The sequence below is a fragment of the Pipistrellus kuhlii genome, unplaced genomic scaffold, assembly GCF_014108245.1.
Source record: "Pipistrellus kuhlii isolate mPipKuh1 unplaced genomic scaffold, mPipKuh1.p scaffold_m20_p_1, whole genome shotgun sequence".
Taxonomy (NCBI): Eukaryota; Metazoa; Chordata; class Mammalia; order Chiroptera; family Vespertilionidae; genus Pipistrellus; species Pipistrellus kuhlii.
Window position 1 is genome coordinate 94,600,394 of NW_023425404.1, and position 22,706 is coordinate 94,623,099.

Genomic DNA, 22,706 nt, shown 5'->3' on the forward strand with positions numbered 1-22,706 from the left:
CGGGACACTCTTCAGGGCAAACCAGCTGGCCCCCATTCATGCACCAGGCCTCTATCCTATCTAATAAAAGAGTAATATGCAGATTGACCATCACTCCAACACACAAGATGGCTGCCCCCATGTGGTCAAAGATGGCTGCCCCCATGTGGACACAAGATGGCCCCCACAAGATGGCCAGCAGGGGAGGGCAGTTGGGAGGCACCAGGCCTACAAGGGAGGGCAGTTGAAGGTGATCAACCCTCCAGGGGAGGGGTGTTAGGGGTGACCAGGCCAGCAAAGGAGGGAAGTTGGGGGCAGAAGGGCTGGCAGGGGAGCAGTTAGACATTAATCAGGCTGGCAGCAGAGTGGTTAGGGGTGATCAAGCTGGCAGGAGGAAGCAGTTAGGGGAAATCAGGAAGGCAGGCAAGCGAGCAGTTGGGAGCCAGCAGTCCTGAATTGTGAGAGGGATGTCCCAGATTGGAGAGGGTGCAGGCTGGGCTGAGGGACACCCCTCCCCTGCTCTGTGCATGAATTTCATGCACCAGGCCTCTAGTATGAAATATTGAGTGCTGGGGTCAGGCTCAACATCCAAAATTTGATACTTATGCAAAACTCTACTGCCAGAGCAGCTGCACAAAATCATAGGAAAACAAATTTAAAAAACGAATCCTCAGTCCTACAGCAAATTAGTCATTTAATGAATTGATCGTTTGGCAAACTGGCTTTTAGAAAATTGATTTGTGGTGTCTAGACGTGATCCTGGAAGGCTGCTCCCAGAAGACTATCCACTATCCAGTAGAGTGTGCAGAGGCTAGTGGATGGACACAGCCCCCATGGATCAGGCCTCTCTCCTTTTCCCCAGGAAAGAAACGTCCAGGCAGAGTGGGGGCCCAGCAGGAGATGCAATGTCAGGGATGCAGGGAAGTCCGGCTTTCAGGGAGGCCATATGTCTGGATCCATGGGAAGCTCCTGTTCCGCCCACATGGAGGTACTTCAGGCACTCTGGAGAAGTGGAACAAATGCATGCTCTGTGCAGGGGGTTGTGGCAGGAACTTTACGTCAGAGAACTGGTGAGGAAAATGGGCTCAGAAGCGAGGGACAACTCACCTCCGAACCCACAAGTAGAGAGTAGCAGCCAAGACCTGCCTGACTCCAGAGGTCTCCTTACCTCCCCCACATCAGGTTGCCTCAAACAAACAACAATACTCCTGTTCCTATGAGGCCCCAGCTGGCAAGGGCTAGCCTCTCAAGGTGCCCACTGGGACTTCACTCACATCCTAGGATATGGGATTCCAAGGCTCTCTGTTCAGAGGAGTTAACTGAGGCTTAGAGAGTAAATGTGAGAATTCCATAAGGTAACCATCAGTAACAGATGCTTATGTATCCTTCCAAAAAATAACTTAAAAACCAAGTTTTAAGCTTTCTAAAAACTAATATAAATATTCATATTTACAGATTCTTCTTTATAGCCTCTTTTTTTTCACTTATTAAAGCATCACTTACATTTTTTTCACTCCTTCTGGGTTGCTCAGTGGTTAGAGCATCAGTCACATACATCAAAAAAGTTGCTGGTTCTATTCCTGGTCAGAGCGTATACCTAAGTTGTGGGTTCAATAACCGACTGGGTCCATACAAGAGACAACTGACCAATCTTTCACTCTAACATCAATGGTTTTTTCTCTCCCTCTCTTCCTCCCTCCCTGTCTGTCTCTATCAAATCAATAAACATATCCTCAGGTGAGGATTTAAAAAAAAATTTAAGCATTACTTACATTTTTAACTTCTCCATTACATCCTGTCGTAAGAAAACCTCATTCTCCTACTGGGATTGCACTTGTTTTTAGTATTTACTATTGCATTCAGCTCTCTAGAACATTTACAAATAAAATAACCCAAGGACTTTGTGAATTCCTCAATTTATTAATATTAGTACAACGCAAAACTTTTCCCACATCTATATATATAAAACCCTAATGTGCAAATAGACCAAATGGCCAAAAAACCAAACAGCCGGTCACTATGACATACCCTTACCACCAGGAGGTGTTTGCAGAACATGGAGGGTGTTAGCAGCAGGCAGCAGAGTGTGGAACATGGCAGGCATCGGCAGTGGTGGGATGGTGGATCAGGTGAGCAGGGGCGCCAGACCAAGGCAGGGTATCAGTCGCTGTCACCTGGGAGAGTCTCTGGTGGTTACTGAAAATTCTTTGCTCCTGCATGCCCCAATCCTGCTGGGCGCTCACACCTGCTGCTGACAGCATCAGCCCCACTCTCACCCACTGCTGGTGCTGGTCCCAATTGCTGATGATGAGCAAGTCAGTTTTTCAAACTCTACACCAAATGCTTGTTGGATATCCTCTCCTGAGGTGCCGATGGGTATTCAAAACTCAGCATATCCACCCCTGAATGCACCAACATCCAACCTGTTCCTCTCCCAAACCCTGAGGAGTGGTGAGGGGTTCCAAGCTTTTAGTCACCTGAGCCAGGGACCTAGGAATCAGCCCCTCCTCTCCCTCTGCCAAACCACCACATCCAAATGATCATCCAGTTGAATGGCTTCTACCCACCCAGTATCTCTCAAAGCTATTCCTCTACTCCTTTCCTCTGTGCTCCTTAATTGACCTTCTCTTCCTCTTTTCCTGAACTATGACATTAACTTTCTCATTGGTCTCCACATAGCCTACAAGCTACAGCTGGACTACTCTGGCCTGCATCCCAAGGCTTTCTGGGATCCAGATCCAACCTCAGCCTCATCTCTATTCACATACATTGGTTGCAAAAACCCTGAATATTAACAACCCCAGAAGGAACTCTAGTCTCCCTTGCCCCATCCATTTTTAGGTGTTTCCTCTTTCCCGAAAAATTCTCTCCCACTCTTCTACCTTCACCTAGGGAATTCCTAAAGCTTTTTCTTCAGTACTTAACTCAAATCTGACCTTCTCTGAAAGCTGAATTTCCCTCACCTCTTTGGGCAGAGCCAGGTTCTCCCCAAACCCCTAGGCACCTATGAGGCCCAGGGAAGGCCATTATCACAGCACTCAACACCCTAAATTTCAAGACCTCATTTACAAGTCTCACACTCCACTAAACTCAGACCCTTCAAGGACTGTGTTCTGCTCTTTTATTTGTACTATAGGCCTGGTGTACAAAATTTGTGTGGAGGGTGGGGATCCCTCAGCCCAGCCTGCACCCTCTCGCAATCCAGGACCCTTCAGAGGATGTCCAACTGATAGTTTAGGTCCAATCCTAAATAGCTATTTATTTGAACCCAGGACTGGGCCTAAACTGGCAGTCGGACATCCCTCTTGAAATCCAGGACCCCTGGCTCCTAACCGCTGGCCTGCCCACTTGCCTGATCACCCCTAATCACTCTGCCTGCCTGCCTGATCTCCCCTAACCACCTCTACCTCAACCCCTACTATCCCAGCTTCATTCAGAGGTCATTCAGCTGTCAGATCTAATTAGCATACTACACTTTTATTATTATAGATACCTAGCCCCTAGGATGTTCTGCCATCGTGGGCCTTAATGAATGACTGTGTGAATGAATAGTGCAGGTGGTTGGTCTTGACGAAATAAAAAGATATTCACCAAGGACTAAATATGGCAGTGCCAACTAGTCAGAAGCAGGAAAAACACCAGAAACCCATCTGCCAGGCCTTAAAAAGTTTACAATCACCTTGAGAAAAACAAGGCTCATAAAACATCTAGAAAACTGGAATGATTTACAATGAGCCCTGCAGTGCCCAGATTCCCTCTAGAACTCAGAGGAACAGGGGTACTGCAGAGAGCTGAAGAAGTGTCAGGAAGGAGCCTGCCTCTATGCTACAACCAGAACCTTACAGGGTCAGAGCTGAATAGGAGCTGAAGGGTTGAAGAAGACACTTTACTTCTCCAGCAAAATCCCACCCAGAAGATGCTCCTGGGCTCTTGATGGAGAAAGGTTGGTGCCCTCTTTTCACCAGGGAGCCTGTTGATGAGGATTGGAAAAGGACAACAAAGGCATTGTAAGCATAAGGCTGATATCCCCACCCCAAGCCCCAAGGTGAAGACCTAGAGTATTCATCTGCTTGACCTTCCCAAAAAACAGACCTGACTAGGGCTCCAGACATTAGGCCAGAACACTGGGAGGGACCAGCACTAGGAGACTGGGAACAGCACCCAGAGAAGGCAGGGAGGGAGAGCAGGAAACTCAAGTACTATTGGCAACCTCTTCTGTTTGACTTTGGGCCAACCAGGGTTAGGTGTAATAGTTTTGATCTGACCTTGGCCTTTATATGATCTGAAAGAATGTAAATACTGAGATGCATGCCAACACTAAAGAAAAGCAAGCAGGTAATCCAACCACTCTTGGAAAAACTTCACACCAGCTAGTGATCTTCAGTGGCCCAAGTTTCCCCTATCAGGCACCATTTTTCCTCTTAGTAGCTCCCTCCTCTCCTTCCTCCCATCCTTTCCCTAGGGTTAGGCTGACTTCCCATTCCTGAGTAGCAAAATATGCCCCCAGAAACATAGGCTCCTAAAGCTGGAAGGGGCCTAGAGCTTGTCAGGCTCCAAACCCCTTTTCACAGAAGAGGACATTGAGGTCCAGGAAGGGAAAGGGATTATAGGCAATCACACAGCTGCCTGACTCCCAGGACAAAGCCCGCTGGGCTGATTAAGCTCTCATATCCTTCATGCATGCTCTAGTGTCAATCTAGGAACACCTGCCCCTCCAACTTCCACACCCACCCCTACCAGAAAGAGAAATGGGGCTGGGCCATGTTTCAACACAGATGAAAGCTTTGTACTAAACAGATGGAATCTGAGGCATCTTGAGAGAAGCTTGTGCCAGGCCTGAGGTCACAGGGCTCGGCCAGGGTGGGCAACAGGGCTCGGCCAGGGTGGGCAACTATATGTAAGCAGTGCTAGTGACACTTTGTCCTGGCCTCCCTGCCAGCCTCACTCTGGTATGATGATGGCAATCAAGGCAGAGCCAGACCACATGAGAAAGTGAAAGTGAGGCCTGCTCTTTAGAGGCCATGGTAGGGCCATTAACTCCACTATGTTGTTCTCTGGAGCCTATAGTGAGGGAAGGGGAGCAAGCCTGCATGTTTCAAACATTTGCCCACAACTTCAGTGACATGAAAAAAGAGCAGGCCCTGGGATGTCTCCTGCTCAAGGCCTGAGTGCCACCCTCCTGCAGTGCCAGCTCCACCAACATCCCATGGTGGCACTAGGCAAGGGAAAGTGGAGACAGGCCTCTGATGCCCTCTGCTGTTCAGCACTCTCATCCCACAGCCTAAAGGATGACACAGAGGTTGGCAGGAGAGACGTAAGAAATGTCACCTGTGCCCAGAATTGCCTCCATCTACTTTCCAAAAGGATCCAGGAAAAAATGCCACGCTTGACCCCGGTTGGGGGGGGGGGGGGGGGAGGGCAGGCTGAGCACCCCAGGGTGTGTCATGGCAACAAATAACCCCAGAATGATATGGCTTCTAACACAAAGCTGACACCCAGGTTTCCTCTCTCTAGGATCCAGGAGGAGGGAAAAGCCACCACCTTGACTGTCACAGCTACTTGAGAGGACAAGTGACTGAAGGGCCTCAAATAAACCATTAAACTCCCACTCACATCTCATTGTCAGATTAGGCTTCATGGCCCAGCCTAACAAGGATTCTGGATGTGCCCAGAAGTCAGGGATCTAGAAATATTTAGAGAACCGCATTCGTGATGATTCGTGGTTCATTTGCAATTTGGGTCACCAAACATTCAGTTCATTCTCCTTCTTGCATGTACAATACACCCACCCTACCCAGGGGACAGCCCCAAGTCCCCCGGGAGACCAAAGGGGATAAACAGCCAAACTTGAATGATTCTTGTTACCAGCTTCAGGGTGGTATGTTGGGGTCTCCACATCAGCAATGAGGGGCAGTAACCACTTTGTCACCTACAGGTGTAGCACCTCTTGATGCAAAGACCTTCAACCTAAGAATTAAAGTTATCTACCCCCAAAACTATATATTCAATAATATAACAAGTACAACATAACATCAATAATTGCACCCAGTTAGAAGGAGGAAAAGTGGACATCAACCTCAACAGACATGCTCCACACCAATCCTGACACCCCACTGGGCAGACATTTTAAGAGTTGCTGCCCTGGGAGTGGGCCATTTTCCGAGATCAACAGCCACTCCTCCTGGTTCTTTGTTACTCTGCTCCCCTCTCCCCTATCTGGCTCCCTAGTTTCCTCATACTCCAAACTTGAGGATGTTTGTAGCCCTGTAATGGCCACCCTACACTGAGTCTGCTGGACCGCCAAGTTCCAGTGTGACACAAATTGCAATGTTCCTTGGGTCTTAGTTCAAATTCCAGAGAGAGAGAGAGAGAGAGAGAGAGAGAGAGAGAGAGAGAGAGAGAGAGAGAAGACTCATCTGACTGGCACACAAGTCATAGTTACCGTCCAGCTTATGAATGGGCCCTCTCAAAAAGGGGCCACATGCTTCCTGGTCACACTGGAAGTAAGAGTGGGGTGGCCATGAATGGTTGTTTTATTTGAAACAAATTGGAGTTGCCTTTGAACAACTCTGAAAAAGACACAGTTGGAAGAAGAAAATGAGGGTTGGCCTTCTCCCACCACAGACTGCTAATTGCTTTCATTATTTGTCTAAGTCTCAGTTTCCTCCTCTGTAAAGTTGGGATGATAATCTGTTCTTACTCTTTTCCACTCATCTTTTGCCGGCGCGCCCCCCCCCCCCCCCCCCCCCCCCGCCCCGCCAAGGCCCCAATGAAACCAATCACGAATTCTAGCTGCCTGAGCTGCATCACCTTCCAAGCTTACCTGTTGCCTCTCCCAAGAACATTTGCATTTGTGTAGAGAAATCCTGGAGCCTGAATAACCAAGGAATAAATTTCTAATGTAAGGCAGTGAGTGAGACCAAAGGGGATAGCATTTTGGAAGATGGGAGGCAGAAGAGACAGATCTAGAACCACCTAGATATGGTTTCTTTCCTCTAGGGCTAATTTTGTCCTTCATGGGAGAAATTAGTCAGGTCATTTTTATTGGTAAACTCACTTTTGAGAGCTATGTGGGCACAGTACCTGTGTAGATATCCACTTTCTCGTCCCATGTTTTCTAAATTCTAACCAAAAGTGACACAGACATGGTTTTGATGAAGGCTAACCAGTATGGTCCACATTTCTCACCTCAAGGAATGAGAGAGCTGGATTTTCCGTGCCTTTCCTCTGCACCCCTGTCCCACCTGTCTAGCCCTGGGTTTGCGGTGGTCTGCAGAGCTGGCTTATCTGTTCACTTCACCCTGTTTCTGAACCAAATGTTACATCTCAGGTGAGGCTTGCACCCATCCCTGTGTCCTTGCTCTCAGAGGCCCCTACACAGGTTTTGATAAGAAGGGATGGCATTTCCCCAAGTGACAGTACTGACTCCTCAGCCAGGCACTGGACACTTCCTGTGTTGTGTCCCTGCAACTTTGCTGCTCCTGCCCATGGCAATTTCCTCCTCAGATCCTTGTGGATCTCATCATGGTCCAGTCCCTGGGCTCTAAGAAGACAAACCCTTTTCTTCCTCACCCACCTTCCATACCCAAATCCAATCCTCCTTCCTTCCCCTCTGCAATTTGGGGCAGATTGCATATACTTTCTGGACTGTGACCTCACTCTAACATGAGATTGGAGAAGGCCAAGTTCACCAATTCTAGATCTCTCCTTCCCGCATCCCCTCTATGGAAAACAATGATAGGTATAGTCTATACAACATGGCCACATTTATTATTTTATTTAAATCTTTTGATAGCCCCAGGGGAATTAACATATATGCCTAAAGTCACACAGCTAGTTTAAAAAAAAAAAAATTAAGAACTGGGATTAAATCCGGGTATCCAGACCATATTCATCTTCTACCTCAGTGATGATGTCTTTCCCACCCTCTGGCTGATGGCTGAAACCCCTAGTCCCCAGGGAGACTACCCCTCATATGCCAGAGTTTTCAAGACTAGACTCAGGGTGTAACCCTCACTTCCCTCCCCTGGGAAAGGGCACAGAGGATCACAGAGCATCACCACAAAGTGGGTTGCCTTAGATCTGAGTGAACTGGAAGAAAAAAAGAAAAGAAATTATGACTTTAAGGCTATCCACACATTCCCCTATCACTGGCCTGGATCTCTTTGGAGTAGCTGGGCCGGTTCTAATTTGCAAGTCCTGGCTAGTCAGTGTCCTGTCCTCCTACAGTGACAGCCCAGGACTCCCTGGAGCCAATGCCTACAGGTCTCTCCTCCCAGTGCTGCTTTCCTGGTTCACCACAGGTGCCACCCAGGGTCAGAAGTTAGTGGTGCCCTTCTCTTCTCCTCAGTTTCTCTTTCTGTGAAATGGAAATGATCTTCAGTTTCCTGTTACCTCTCTCCTATAGGAGTGAAGGGGAAGATGAGGGGGCATGAGCTGGTGTTCCTTACATGACTTCGATCTCTTTATAGAGGTGATCCTAAATAATAAAACCCTAATATGCAAATTGACCGAACAGCAGAATGGCTGGTTGCTATGACACATACTGACCACCAGAGGACAGACACTCAATGCAGGAGCTGCCCCTGGAGGTCAGTGTGCTTCCTCAAGGGGAGCACCCCCCAGTCAGAAGCTGGCTCACAGCTGGTGAGCATAGTAGTCGTGTTGGTGGTGGGATCCTTTCTCACCTCTCCTGCAGGCAGTCAGTAAGGAGCAAGGAGTTCCAGACTGCAAGAGCCCCAGACTGTGAGAAGGATGTCTGACTGCTGGCTATCCCCCGAGGAGTCCCAGACTGCAAGAGGGTGCAGGCCAGGCTGAGGTAACACCTCACCCCACACCCATCCCTCTCCCCCCCCTTCCCCACAGTGCACAAATTTTGTGCACCAGGCCTCTAGTATCGAAATAAAAGCTAAGAGTAGGAGTGGCCTCAATGCTACCCAATAAAAGAACTCCAGGGGAGAAACTGATTGTCTGCATGTTCTGGAGAATTGAATTTTCTAGAAAATTAAGGCCCATTTGATTTCCACTTGAGTGGTTCCAAACCCTCTACTCTTCCTGAGAGTCCCTTGCTGAGACCATGCCTGGACCTGACCTTGCTGGTGTGCATCTGCCAGGCTGAAAGCAGCACCACTTGGCGCTGGACCAGGCCAACTGCAGGAGAGGGCGTTAAGTAGACTTGGAGCCCAGATGGACTCAGAGTGGCATTCCAGATAAGCCCTTCGAGTCATTTGTCTTATTTCGTTTCTTTGGTTTATTCTCAAGGATGTCGCATCTGGTAAAAATTCCAGATATTTGGGGCTGCAATTCATTGTATCACAGCCATAGAAAGGTGCGTTGAAATCAAATGTGTATGGATAGCTGCTATTATCTGGGCAAATAGTCCTAGTCACCATGATCTGGTGGTCCTTTGGCCACTTGTAGAAAAATTTCTCAGAGACATGGTTTCCCCATCTGTAAAATGACATATTTGTTTTTTCTTGTCGGGAGGTCCTATTAGAGCTATTATAAAACTTGCTTGGAATAATAAAACAAAATCAGCCTTTGGGAGAGAGACACTTCAGGTTTAACTTTCCTCTCATAGTCCCTTAATGTGTAGCCCAATATTGCCACCACTTACAAGAAAATCACCTATTATTTTAGAACCCTAGGCCCCTTCCTATAATTGTCTGCTACTGTGCTGATCAACCTTCAGTAACATGTTAAGCTGCGAGCTTCCTGAGAGAAGGGATCACACCACCACCTGTATTAGAGTTCTCTAGAGAAACAGAATTAGTAGGCAATAGGATAGATGATAGATAAATGGTGATAGATAGGTAGATAGATAGATAGATAGATAGATAGATAGATAGATAATATAGATAGGTAATAAACACACATATATACATATATTTACACATGAGTATATTTATAGATACATTTACACGCACACGTAATTGTGTGTGTGTGCATATGCGTGTGTGTGTGTGTGTGTGTGTGTGTGTGTGTGTGTGTGTACAGAAACAGAGAATAGTGGGAAGGAGGAAGATTTTAAGAAATTGGTTCACGCAATCATGAAGCTGGCAAATCCAAAATCTTCAGGCGGCAATGTAGCAATCTTGAGTTCAGGTTCTAGAGCAGCAGGCTGGAAACCCAGGCTGTTTCTATAATGCAGTATTGAATCGCTTCTCGGCCTTTTGGCTAAGATCAAGTGTAGTATAATGCAGTATTGAGAAGAATTCCCTCTTCTTTGGAAAACTCTGTTTTTGCCGTTAAGGTCTTCAACTGTTGGGTGAAACTCACCCACATTATGGAGGGTAATCTGCTTTACTTGAAAGTTACTGATTTAAATGTTAACTACATCTAACAAACACTTTTATAGCAACATCTAACCTGGTGTTTGACAGAGTGACTGGTCACTATAGCCTAGCCAATTGACACCTAAATTAACATCATACCTCTTGTCATTTACCTTTATGTGCCCGCCTGGCACTTAGGGGTGGTCAATCTTGAACAAATAAACAAGGAGTCCTAAGTATTCCATGACATATTTTGATTTATCTTTTCTTTCACATTTCTCCCTTTCCAATTTTTTATTAACATAGTTCTTCTAGGCCCAAAGATTCAGCCTCACTCAACACGATTGAAGCCGGCACCTTGACCATATACAAAGAGGTAACAAACCTGGGCTTGACTCCTGGCTTCACCACTCATTCACCCAGAGACTCTGGGCAAGTTTTACCCCTAGAACGTGAGTTCTATATCTGTGAAATGAGGGTATATGCTGTTCTTGTCTCGAGATTTTTGTGAGGCTGTGTGCTCAGTGTGTGCCATGAATGAAGCATCCCATCATCTTAGTAATGATTATTTTATTGCTCTTTACACACAATTAAAACTCACTAATGCAGATCTATCAGAGAGGGCTGTCAGTGGCTAGAAAGTCCACATTAAAAAATAATTTTAAAATAATGTTGTTTTATTACTTTAAAATATATTACTCAATCCAAGCTAATAAAGTGTTAGACAGTGAACCCTTGGAGGACTTATATTGATGAACAAATAAGGACAATTTGAGGTTAAACTATCAATTATTGGTGTGTATTCCAGAGTATTTGAAAAATGCTTGTAAAAATGGTCTATTCCAGAGTACTTGAAAAATGCTTCCAGCCGGGACCGGTTTGGCTCAATGGATAGAGCGTCGGCTTGGGGACTGAAGGGTCCCGGGTTCGATTCCGGTCAAGGGCATGTACCTTGGTTGCGGGCATATCCCCAGTAGGGGGTGTGCAAGAGGCAGCTGATCGATGACTCTCTCTCATCGATGTTTCTAACTCTCTATCTCTCTCCCTTCCTCTCTGTATAAAATCAATAAAATATATTTTAAAAAAAAAAAAAAAAGAAAAATGCTTCCAAATAGTTAATTGCCCTCTGTAGATTAAGTGTTTCCCTTGCAATTATCTTAATGCAATTTATTAATTCAACAGCTTCTTGCCACCTTGAGAAGGCTCCACGCAACTTCTTCCCAGGACTGACCAGACTCTTACAAATCCGGACTTGGTGGTGACTGAGTATAAGTCATTAGGTCAAGATCCTTATTTTAAGTCCTTTCCTTTTCTCAGAAGCCTGTTTCAGGGTTGTCATCTTGGTCTGGAACTCCCAGAAATTGAACTGTTTTTGTCCCATAACAAGGAGACTGGGCTTGGAAGCTTGGGCTCCGGCCTCTAGCAGACTCAGATTCACATCCCAACTCTGGCTTTTGAAAGTTGCGTGAACTTGAACTTGGACAAGCATTTACCTTCTCTGAGGCATACTGAAGTAAAGATAAGGTGACCTGCCTCATGGGGCTGCTACAAGATTAAATTGGGTGATATATTGAAAGCAGCTGAAAAACATGTGACTTGGCACATTAACAGGCCCTTGAACAGGTGCCAAACCTAGAGATGAATCAGGCAGTCCTGGCACGGTCCTATAAGCTCTGAGGGTAGGGGATGCTGAAATTATTATTCTGGTGCTAGGCCAGTCCTTGGGTGAGTGATGAGAGTTGCCTACAAACAGACTATGATCTCAAGGCAGAAGCCCAGGAATTATTGTCATTATCATTAGCAACAAAAATGACAATATATATCTTAAAAGAGCTATCCAGCTTTTATCAAAGCTCCACTGAAACCATTTATATTTGAGGGAGGCTGTGCCAGGGCCATGATATTCACTTGCTCCTCTAGATGTCCTAGTTTGGTTTGGTTTACTCATTTTTAAACTTATTACCACATGCCCCAAGTGAGCTCAGCCTCTGCAGAAAGGCCTTTTCTGAGTGAAGCCCTGAATCCTGCTGTGAGTCAGCCTGGAGAACCATCTGAAGGGGAGTCTCGTGGGAGGCCTGGGAGCCTGAGATCCACCGGTATTTTTTAAGCACTTCCTCTGGGGAGGGGCTGGAACTTCACAACACCTCACTTTGTCCTCTCTACATCCAGCCATAGTTGGACTCCTACTCCCACCCAATCTCTCAGAGGGTGCTTGAATCCCAAAAGCAGGGGGACTTGCTCAAGTCAGAGAGCTAATAAGTGTTGACTCTTGAATACAAACACAGGGTATGATCAGAAAACATTGCCTTCAAAAGACTTCTCTCTCAGCCATCTCAGATTCTACAAGGCTCCCAGCCCTTCGCAGATCCCTAGGGAAACATTCTCCCACCCTTCCTCAACCTCCCCTAAAGACTGTACCTGCCTCTCTCTTAGAGCAGCTTCTGCTTCCAGCCATGTTCATGGTGAGGGCAGGCACTGTGTCTTGTCTTTGTTTCTTACTGATAGTGTCCCACACAGGGCCTGGCCCTAAAGAAGCCACTTAATACATGTTTGTTGACTGTGTTGATAAAAATGTATAAGAATTTCCCAGAGGGCCTTTGGAGAAACTTGGTAGCTCTGTGAATATTTTAGATGACCCCACTCTAAAAATAAGTGTCTAAACGCAGATGGGACAACCTTGGGTGACATTCCCCCTGTGGACAGATGATGAGCAGCTGAACCCTGCTGACTTGAGTCAGCCTAAATGGGTGTCTGCTCTTTGTGACATAATAACCCAAGTAGAGGTCCCTTTTCAAGGGAGCAGGAGCCAGTCAGGAAAGGGGGTGTGATGTAACTGACTTGGCCACACTTTGGTCCTTGAAAGAGACCCCCCACCCCACGTAGCCCAACTGGAGATAGCAAATCAGCAATATAACCAGAGCACTTGACAACCAGGCAGGTCATTTTTAAACTTATTACTCTTCCATACAACAAAATTATTTTTATAAAAATCACGAAATGCAATTAATAACAATAATATGTACTAGATATGCTAGTTGGTATTTCTTCAAAATTTTCATTAACTGCACATGATTTTGAATGCATTACATATTTTAAATATATTCTTTTTTTCTTTTCATTTTTCTTTGAGCTCCACTAAATTTTTTTTAATATATTTTATTGATTTTTTTTTTACAGAGAGGAAGGGATAGAGAGCCAGAAACGTCGATGAGAGAGAAACATCGACCAGTTGCCTCTTGCACACCCCCTACCGGGGATGTGCCAGCAACCAATGTACGTGCCCGCAACCAATGTACATGCCCTTGAATGGAATCGAACCTGGAACCTTTCAGTCCGCAGACCAATGCTCTATCGCTGAGCCAAAGCGGTTTCGGCTTTTTTTTTTTTTTTTTTTTTTTTTTTTTTTTTTTAACATTTTGTTGATTTTTCACAGAGAGGAAGGAAGAGGGATAGAGAGCTAGAAACATCGATGAGAGAGATACATCGATGAGCTCCACTAAATTTGATTGGTTTCATATTGTTACAGGTGTCCCACTTGAATTTTTTTATATATAGCTTCAGAACAATTATGAACCAGTTGCCTGTTTCACAATACTGCAAGAGATTGCAAGTTACTCCAGCTTCCCACAGGACAAAAAGATACCCTGATTTATACACTCCTATCAGTTTGAACTTTGATTCTTTGGTTACAGTCTAGTATAATAATAATTTATATAAATAGTTATCCAGTAACTAATAAGAGGATTTAATAAGCCCAAAATGTCAACTTAGGTATAATTTGTTAGTTGTATTTTTTAAATATTTATTGTTAAAAAAGTATTACATATGTCCCCTTTTTTCTTCCATTGACTCCTTATAGCTGCCCCTGCCTCCTGCCCCAGGCCTCTACCACCCTATGGGTCCATGGGTTATGCATGTATGCATACAAGTTCTTTGGTTGATCACCTCCCACCCACCCACCCCCCACCTTCCCTCTAAGATTTAATAGTCTTTTCTATGCTTCCATGTCTCTGGTTCTATTTTGTTCATTAATATATTTTGCTCATTAGATTCCACATATGAGTGGGATCCTGTGATACTTATCTCTCTGACTAACTTTTTTCGCTTAGAATAATACTCTCCAGATCCCTCTATGCTGTCTCAAAGGATCTGAGATTCTTCTGTTTTATTGCTGCAAAGTATCCCATGGTATAAATATACCACAGCTTCTTTATCCATTCATCTACTGATGGGCACTTGGGCTGTTTTCAGATTTTAGCTGTTGTAAATTGTGCTGCAATAAATATATGGGTGCATACATTGTTTCTGATTGGTGTTTTGGGTTTTTTTAGAATATATTCCTAGAAGTGGGATCACTGGGTCAAATGGCAGTTCCATATTTAATTTTTTAAAGAAACTCCAGACTGTTTTTTACATAATGGCTGCATCAGTCTGCATCCCATCAGCAGTATACTAAGGTCCCCTTTTCTTCATAACTCTCCAGCACTTGTCATATATTAATTTTGTTGCTGATAGCCATTCTGACAAGCATCTCTCTAATGATCAGTGACTTTGAGCATTTTTTCATATGTCTCTTGGCCATCTGTATTTAGGTCCTTTGCCCATTTTTTAATTGGATTATTTGTCTTCCTTTTAAGTTGTATGAGTTCCTTATATATTTTGAATATTAACCCTTTATCAGATGCATTATTGTCAAATATGTTCTCCCATACAGTGGGCTTTCTTTTCATTTTGTTGATAGTTTCTTTTGCTGTGCAGAACCTTTTTATTTTGATGTTGTCCCATTTGTTTATTTTCTTCTTAGTTTCCTTTGACCTATGAGATGTATCTGCAAACATATATTATTACTAGAGATGTCAAATTTTGCTGCCTATGGTTTCTTCTGAGATTTTTATGGTTTTATATCTCACATTTAAGTCTTTATCCATTTTGAGTTTATTTTTGTGTATGCTTTAAGTTGGTGGTCTAGTTTCAATTTTTTGCGTGTATCTGTCCAATTATCCCAACACCATTTATTGAAGAGACTGTCTTTACTCCATTGATGCTCTTGCCTCCTTTATCAACTATTAATTGAATGTAATGTCTTGGGTCGATTTCTGGGGTCTCTATTCTGTTACATTGATCGATTAGCTTGTTCTGTGCCAGTACCATTCTGTTTTGATTAGAGTGGCTTTGTAGAATAACTTGATATCTGGCATTGTGATCCCACCAACTTTGTTCTTCTTTCTCACAAAAGGTATATTTTTTTTTATAAGTCTGTTTTCTGGATTTTTTTTTTCTGTCATTTTAAAAGAAATAAAAAAACAATTTTTAATTTAAAAAAATATTAAAATTTAGTAAAGTAAGTCAAGTATGAATTAAGCTATACACTTACTAACAAAAATAGCACACCTGACAGTTCACACAATTTTACCACTTTAAATTTTAAACAAAAATAAACTCCAGTAGTTACCTAGAATGTCTGAAAGAACTCAAGTTACAATTTTTCATCTTTACAACCACTGTGCTATCATTGTTCATTTCAAATCTACTGTTTGCTGGTAAACACAAAAATATGTGATGCCCCGGGGCTTGGAAGCACTAACTGTACCCAAAAGGAATGTACCATCTGTCACCTGATAAAGTAATTCTTAAATGCATGTGGGTGATCCACATTTTGGGAGCCACCTCTCCAAAGTAAATTCCACGAACAATAAAATGTTGATTAAAGGATAGGTGATAAAATTGTCCAAATGTGAAACTTATTTACTTATACCCCTACATATTCTGCAATAAGATAATTGTTTGTACTTTAAGCCAAAAACAGATTTTTTTCATGAAAAAAGTATCTTACTGCTGAAATTGTTTACAATTGTCAATGTACAGTGGCACTAAGAGCAGACCTAATTCCAGTCAAATTCATTGTTTTTTTAAACTCCTCTGCTTATTGTGTGTTCCAGAGGATGGCGCCTGTCGCACCACCCTTAGTATACAAGTCAAGATACACTCTAAATGATGCCTGGAGTTGTCTTTTGAGCTGGCTAACAGGAAATGCTATATATTTTTCTTCACAGACAATGAGCAGCATGTAACTGGTTATGTTGCCTTTATTGCATTGGCTCCAAGAAGTTCACAGACAAGTTTATAGCTCACCATGTAGGCTCTTATGGCATTTTGATTTTTCCCCTTATCAACGTCATGCATACTTGTCCCAACTTCCTCATATCGTTTTAAAGGTTTCAAAATGAACTCCCACAGCCTCATTAACTTACAGAATCCTCTGCAAGTTTAAATTTTGACTTTTGGTGGTTTCAGATGGGGCACAAAACCTCCAGTTTGCCATAATCCCCACCACTCCCTAAGAACTGTCCTGTATGTAGCCTCTCTCTTTCATATCCACTCTCTGCTTAGCCTCTGAAAGTGGTTCTGTTTTCAGCCACTTGTGTGTGTGTGTGTGTGTGTGTGTGTGTGTTGTTTTGTTTTGTTTTTCTTTCTTATATCTCTTTGTAAGCCAACTCCTATCTTTTGTGGAGTAGGGAAGGAACTCAGTCCAGCTTAGTCTGGTAGGAGAGGTGCTGGAATCTGGGTAGATGGGCACCATGTATCTGGCACTGTGCCAGTATCTTTTGCATCCTCTCATTCAACCCCTCAATAATCGAATGGAAAAAGTATGGTATAACTGAGAAATTGAGGTCCTCAGGAATTAAGTGCCCCATCTTGTTGGCAGAACCAGGATGGAAACCCAGCTGGTCTTGAGCCACCTTTGTCTACCCCATTGGGTGAGGGAGTTGTAGGACTGGAGTGCTCCCCAATGGAGTGGATGATGCCCTAGAGAGGAGCTAATCTCCTACTCCTTCTGCCCTTGGCTTCCTGGCTCCACACATAGATCCCACAGAGCTGCCCATCAGGAGGCCAGGCAATGCCAGCCCTGGGGCCACCTTCAGGCCCTGTCCTCAGAGGTGTGCTGGGTTAATGCTATGCCTTCTTAAAATTCTTAATAATTTTTCAATAAAAGGCCACATCACTACCACTTTAGACTAAAAAGTGACAGTGGCAAGTGCTGGTGAGGATGGAGAGAAAAAGGAACCCTCATGTACTGCTGGTGGGAATGCAGACTGGTGTAGCCACTGTGGAGAATAGTATGGAGTCCTCAAAAAACTAAAAATGGAGCTCCCGTTTGACCCACTGATTCCACTTCTAGGAATATATCTCAAGAACTCAGAAACACCAATCAGAAAGGATGTATGCACCCTATGTTCATAGCAGCACAATTCACCATAACTAAGATTTGGAAACAGCCTAAGTGCCCATTAGTAGATGAGTGGATTAAAAAACTGTGATGCATCTACACAATGGGATGCTATGCTGCAATTAAAAAGAAGGAATTCTTACCATTTGCAACAGCATGGATGGAACTGGAGAGCATTATGCTAAGTGAAATAAGGCAGTCAGAGAAAGATAAATATCAGAGGATCTCACTTATTTGTGGAATATAAAGAATAGCATAAACTGATGAACAAAAACAAATCCAGAGACAGAGAAGCATCAATCAGACCATCAAACCTCAGAGGGAAGGTAGGGGAGGGTGGGGGTAAGGGGAGAGATCAACCAAAGGACTTGTATGCATGCATATAAGCCTAATCAATGGACAAAGACACCAGGGGGGTGAGAGCATGAGTAGAGGTGGCGAGGGGGGGGGGGGCAAAGGGGGGGGGGGTAAGGACACATATGTAATACCTTAATCAATAAAGAAAAAAATAAAAATAAAGCAATAATAATAAAAAGTTGCAGTGGCAAGATGGCCCCAGCACCACCAGACTCCTGTGCCATTGGTGTGTAGTGGACACCTTGCTCTGCGAGTCATCTGGGAGTCATCGCCTCAGACCCAGCTCCTCCTCCTAGATACTAAAGCCCAGAGTCCTTGGCTTCACTGATGCCCTGCTCTGCCTGAGCTTTGCTCTGGACAGTCGCCACAGCAACCAGAGATTGGTCTCTGCAGCTAAATGAATCATCAAATATTTATCAAGCATTGTGCTAGGAATTGTGGGTGAGAATGGGTGGCTTTGCCAGTTTTATGGTAAATTGTGCTGCTATGAACATAGGAATGCATTTTTAGTAATAAATACCCTACAAGAAGTTGGGGTAGGAGGTATTTATAAGAACCTATTTCTCTTCTGTCCTGGAAACCATGAAGTATACAAAATACTAGCGTAGTTTTTTACATGCACCAATTTTGGAGCTAGATATTTTTTAGTTCAATCCCCAGCACTACTACTATGTGTGATAGTATGCCAGTGGCACTAGCCTCAGTTTTCCCTTTTCAAGGGAAAAGGCTTCCCTTTGCCCACCTCATAAGACTCTTTAAGGATGAAATGAGCTAATGTGTAACAAAGAGCTTTGTTGACTGTGCAAATGTTAGGTTGTTCTTTCAATAAACATTTATTAAGCATTTACTCTGAGCCAAAGCCTGAGTTAGGCATTAGAGTTTCTCAAATGTAAATGTCCTAGGCTCATTGAGATTCACCCTTTTTTTTCCAACTGGGTTGAAATTCACCTAACATAAAATTAACCATTTTTAAGCAAACAGTTCAGTGGCATTTAGTGCATTTAAAACGTTGTGAACCAATACCTCTATCAAGTTCCAAAACTCTAAAAGCCTGTACCCATTAAATGTCACCCTCCTCTTAGGGTAGATTTTCTCTTGCTATCATTTTGTCCTTGTCGGAAATTGATATCCTGGGCTTCATAATATCCTAGTGTTCCTTTGATCTCCTAGGACTCCAAGCCAACTCCTGGTCCAAGCTCCAGCTTCACAAGATGAAACCCAGTTTCCTTGGCCAGTGCTGAAGAAACCAGAAGCCTGAGCCTGCCATTTTTAATTACACCAGGACTGCATGAGCAGCTAATCGCTGTGTGTTTCACCAAATTACCTCCCATAAAGGAGCATTGTGTTTGCTCATGTGTGCTCTTCTTTCTTGGAATCAGTTCCTCGTTTGTAGCATCGTCTCTTCCCGGCAGCCTGTGCGCTTGGACCTCTGCCCTTGTCAAGCTCAGGGAGAGTCAGGTGCAGGGGGAGGGGACCATGTTTCGCAAATATTGGACTTGGCCACCTTTGCTGTCCCTATCAGGAACCTGAATGGTGTTATTGATTGACAGATGCAGGGACCAACTGTTTGGAAAGCTGAGCCCCTCGGATTGGGGTAGGTGTTTCAGCAAACAGCCCTAATACTGGGCAAACAGGCCTGTTGGAAGAAGTGCCTGGCATGTTAGCAAAGCAAACCAAGCGCTGAGCAAACAGCTTAAAAGAATGTGGCCACCTCCACGTAACCTCAACCAAGGTATTGATCCCGCTGGAGGCAGGAGAGGGGCTGAGCGGGGAACAGAGAGATACAAACCCAGGCAGAATGTAAATGTTATCTTTAAGCTGCGCTGTCAGGGCCCTAATGGGCATCTGTTTGGAATTTGTCTTCTTGCAAATCTTTAAATCCAGGTTAGGACCATGCACAGAATTTAATAACAACTTTTCAGAAAGATCTGGGCTGGGAGCTGATTTCATTCTTCATAAGCCCAACTGGGACTTCCTGTTGTTAGAGGTAGCAGCTTTACACTGAAACTTTCTAGGTGCAAGTTTCAAGCTCAGAGGAAGCAAATTTGAACATGATTCAGAAGGCTTCAGCAGAGAAGAAAATCCAGAAATAAAGATGCTATATCTATCCACTGAGTTCTCCATACATGAGAGATGGTCAGTGGAAGGAATCCCATAATCAATGCCAAGACACCTGGTTTTGCTGCAGCTGCTGGCTCCACCTGGCTGGGCCCTCCATCATCATCTCCCAAGGGAAGATGGCATACCCAAAGGCCCAAGCTAACTCAGAGTACACTCTGGAGCCAAAAACACTGCCCCAATGTAAGGAGGTGGGCTGTTTGTTGGGAGACCCTGGCAGGTGGTCCTCCAGGACTCTACACCCTCTGACATCACCATGTGGCAATGGAATGAATCATGGCTTGGCTATCATCTATTGTTAAAGGCAAATGACTGACTGGACCTGAGTGTCCTTGCCCAGAAGGTCGGGGGAAGGGATGTTTGCAATTTGCTTGAAAAGTCTAAAACCATGTTTTATTGCCTCCTAATGTTTCTGTAAAATAACAGAGTAAAAATTACGTACTTGCTCCTCAGTGTCTCAAATGAGGTTGAAGGGCTCTGAGCAGATGTCATTGCTGTCCACCATGTCTTCCTGAGGAAATCCACAGAAAGAATAAGATCTTCTCCCTTGCCCTCCAACCCCTTCTCCAACCTTGCTGCTGCCCTGGTTGTGCAGGCAAAGCCTAGGCACAGCTCAGATATGTACCCCAAACTGTGAGTGGGCAAACCTATGCTGGGTCCTGGCCCATCAGTAAGATGGAGACCTATTTTCAACTGAGGACATAAGCAGTGTGGGTAACCCCAGGCATTACTTGACACAGCATTTTATAGGAGAAAAGAAGCTTATAAACCATTTTGGCTATCTCTGGCATTTCACATCTGGTCCCACAAGGATAAAAAAAATCGAAGAAGAATGTGGCTCTGAGAAGGGGGTATCCTAATTTTAATGGATCTTTAAACATACATTTAAGAATTTAACCGAAGGATATAAGTGAAGTGGTTAAGAGTATGGGCTTCAAAATCAAGTGCCTTGGTTAGAACCCCAGCTCTGCCGCTTGCTAGCTGTGCAGCCTTAGGCAAGTTATCTAACTTCTCTGAACTTCAAACTCCTCCCTATAAAATGGAAATAATAATACATTTCAGAAGGGATTGTGATAAGGATTAAACAGGCTACTGTATGTTGGCCTTTCAGTGCATCCTCTCACCCCTCAGCATATAATGGAGACTTATTACTGTTTCTGTGACATAGGCAGGACAGACCCTAATGAAAACAAGTTGTGACTGTTGGGGATGCCACAACATCCCAGTGAGAAAGCCCACCAGCCTTGTCTAGAAAACTTACTATCAGGCTGGGTCAGCACAGATTGGGCGCCATGCAGGCAGAGAAATTCACTAAGTGTCTGAGAACACCACCTGTAGGAGCTTCCGCTGCAAATAGACCACCCAAGGTTCTGAGCTCCAGGCTGTGAGGATGCTGTGAAGACAGAGGGTCTTCCACATGTAGATGGGACAGCAGAAGCCTCCAGAAAGGAAGACACTTGCCCAATGGTATGTCATAGAGAGAACCAGTTATGGCAATAAGGAAAGTTTTCAAAGGCAAAAACCATGACAGGTTATCAGGAAGAAGTTAAAGCTAGTCTTAAAAGGAGTATGAGGTGACTTGATTCATCTCCCCTCACCAGAAAGTTATTAATTAATGAAGGTTTCTCTACTACAATTACAAACAAATATGTGATCTGTACCTGTGTTGACACTCTTGCTCTCAACCTAATGATTAACCAGCCCTCAATGAAATGTGTATCTCAGCAAAGGTTGTCTCAAAACCATTTGCTTTGGGAACAAGAGAGTAAACACAAAGACACACAAACACCAGGGTAACCTATGGCATGGGTTAAGTATAAATGACTCTGTTCTCCTGATCAGCACAGCATAACCTCTGGGTAAACACGGAAGACTCCCCGCTCCTCCCTGAAGGAGAAGGCTCTTAGGCTAGGTCATGCATTTGGCCAAAGTTACCATGGCTGAACTCCCCCACTCCGTGGCCCCACGGAGCACAAGCAGAGGCCCCTGTCAGACCTCCCACTTTTCCTCCCTCCTGCCTTTCCCCTCAGTTCTGCAGACAGTGACATGGATGCTCACTGCCAGGAACTAAAAACATGTTGAGACTAAAAAGGGGTAAACTTGTTAAATGCTACTATTGCTGTTTTCAAGGGTCAAGGACATCTGCTCCCACTGGCCTAGTAGTACAGGCACCAGCCGCCCTCCCCTGATCATCCTTCGGTTCCAGACCTCACTCTCTGCTGATGGACAAAGTCCTCCTTCCTTGAAGGGAAGATGCTGAGCACTCTGCAGACCTGGAGGAGCTTCTGTTTGGGGGTGGGAGTGGGTGCAGGGCCTGAAGGCAGAGGTCCAACCAACTGGCACTGTGGAAAGGGGTTTATGAGCACCTTGACCCAGAACAGATTAGAGGTCCACGTTTGGACACAGGAGCCCAGAAATCCCTTTTGAATATCTGCTTTGCCTCATGGCAGAGCGGTCCCCTTGGAAAGCCTAACCCACAGGGTAGTGAAAGGCTCAGCCCCTAATTCCCCTGCTTTACTTCACGTGGCACATGGCACGTTCCTGCAGCTGCTAAAAATGCAGGGCCTGGAAAAAGAACTTCCCTCCTGAATTCCCACTTTGCCGTCCTATTGCTTTCCTCATAATTGCCCAGACAAATAGACTGGATCTCCTGATAGGGGATAGGGGATCCCCTGAATAGGTTAATCTTTATAAGCCAGGAAAAGAGGAAGCTATTGTATGCTGAACCCATCTACCCAGATCCAGTCACT

At 44.6% G+C, this 22,706-nt stretch overlaps 1 pseudogene; it reads left to right on the forward strand.

Moving 5' to 3' along the window:
- The first annotated feature begins 10,135 nt into the window (after positions 1-10,135).
- On the forward strand, positions 10,136-10,280 carry LOC118709709 (annotated as a pseudogene).
- The last annotated feature ends 12,426 nt before the right edge of the window (positions 10,281-22,706 follow it).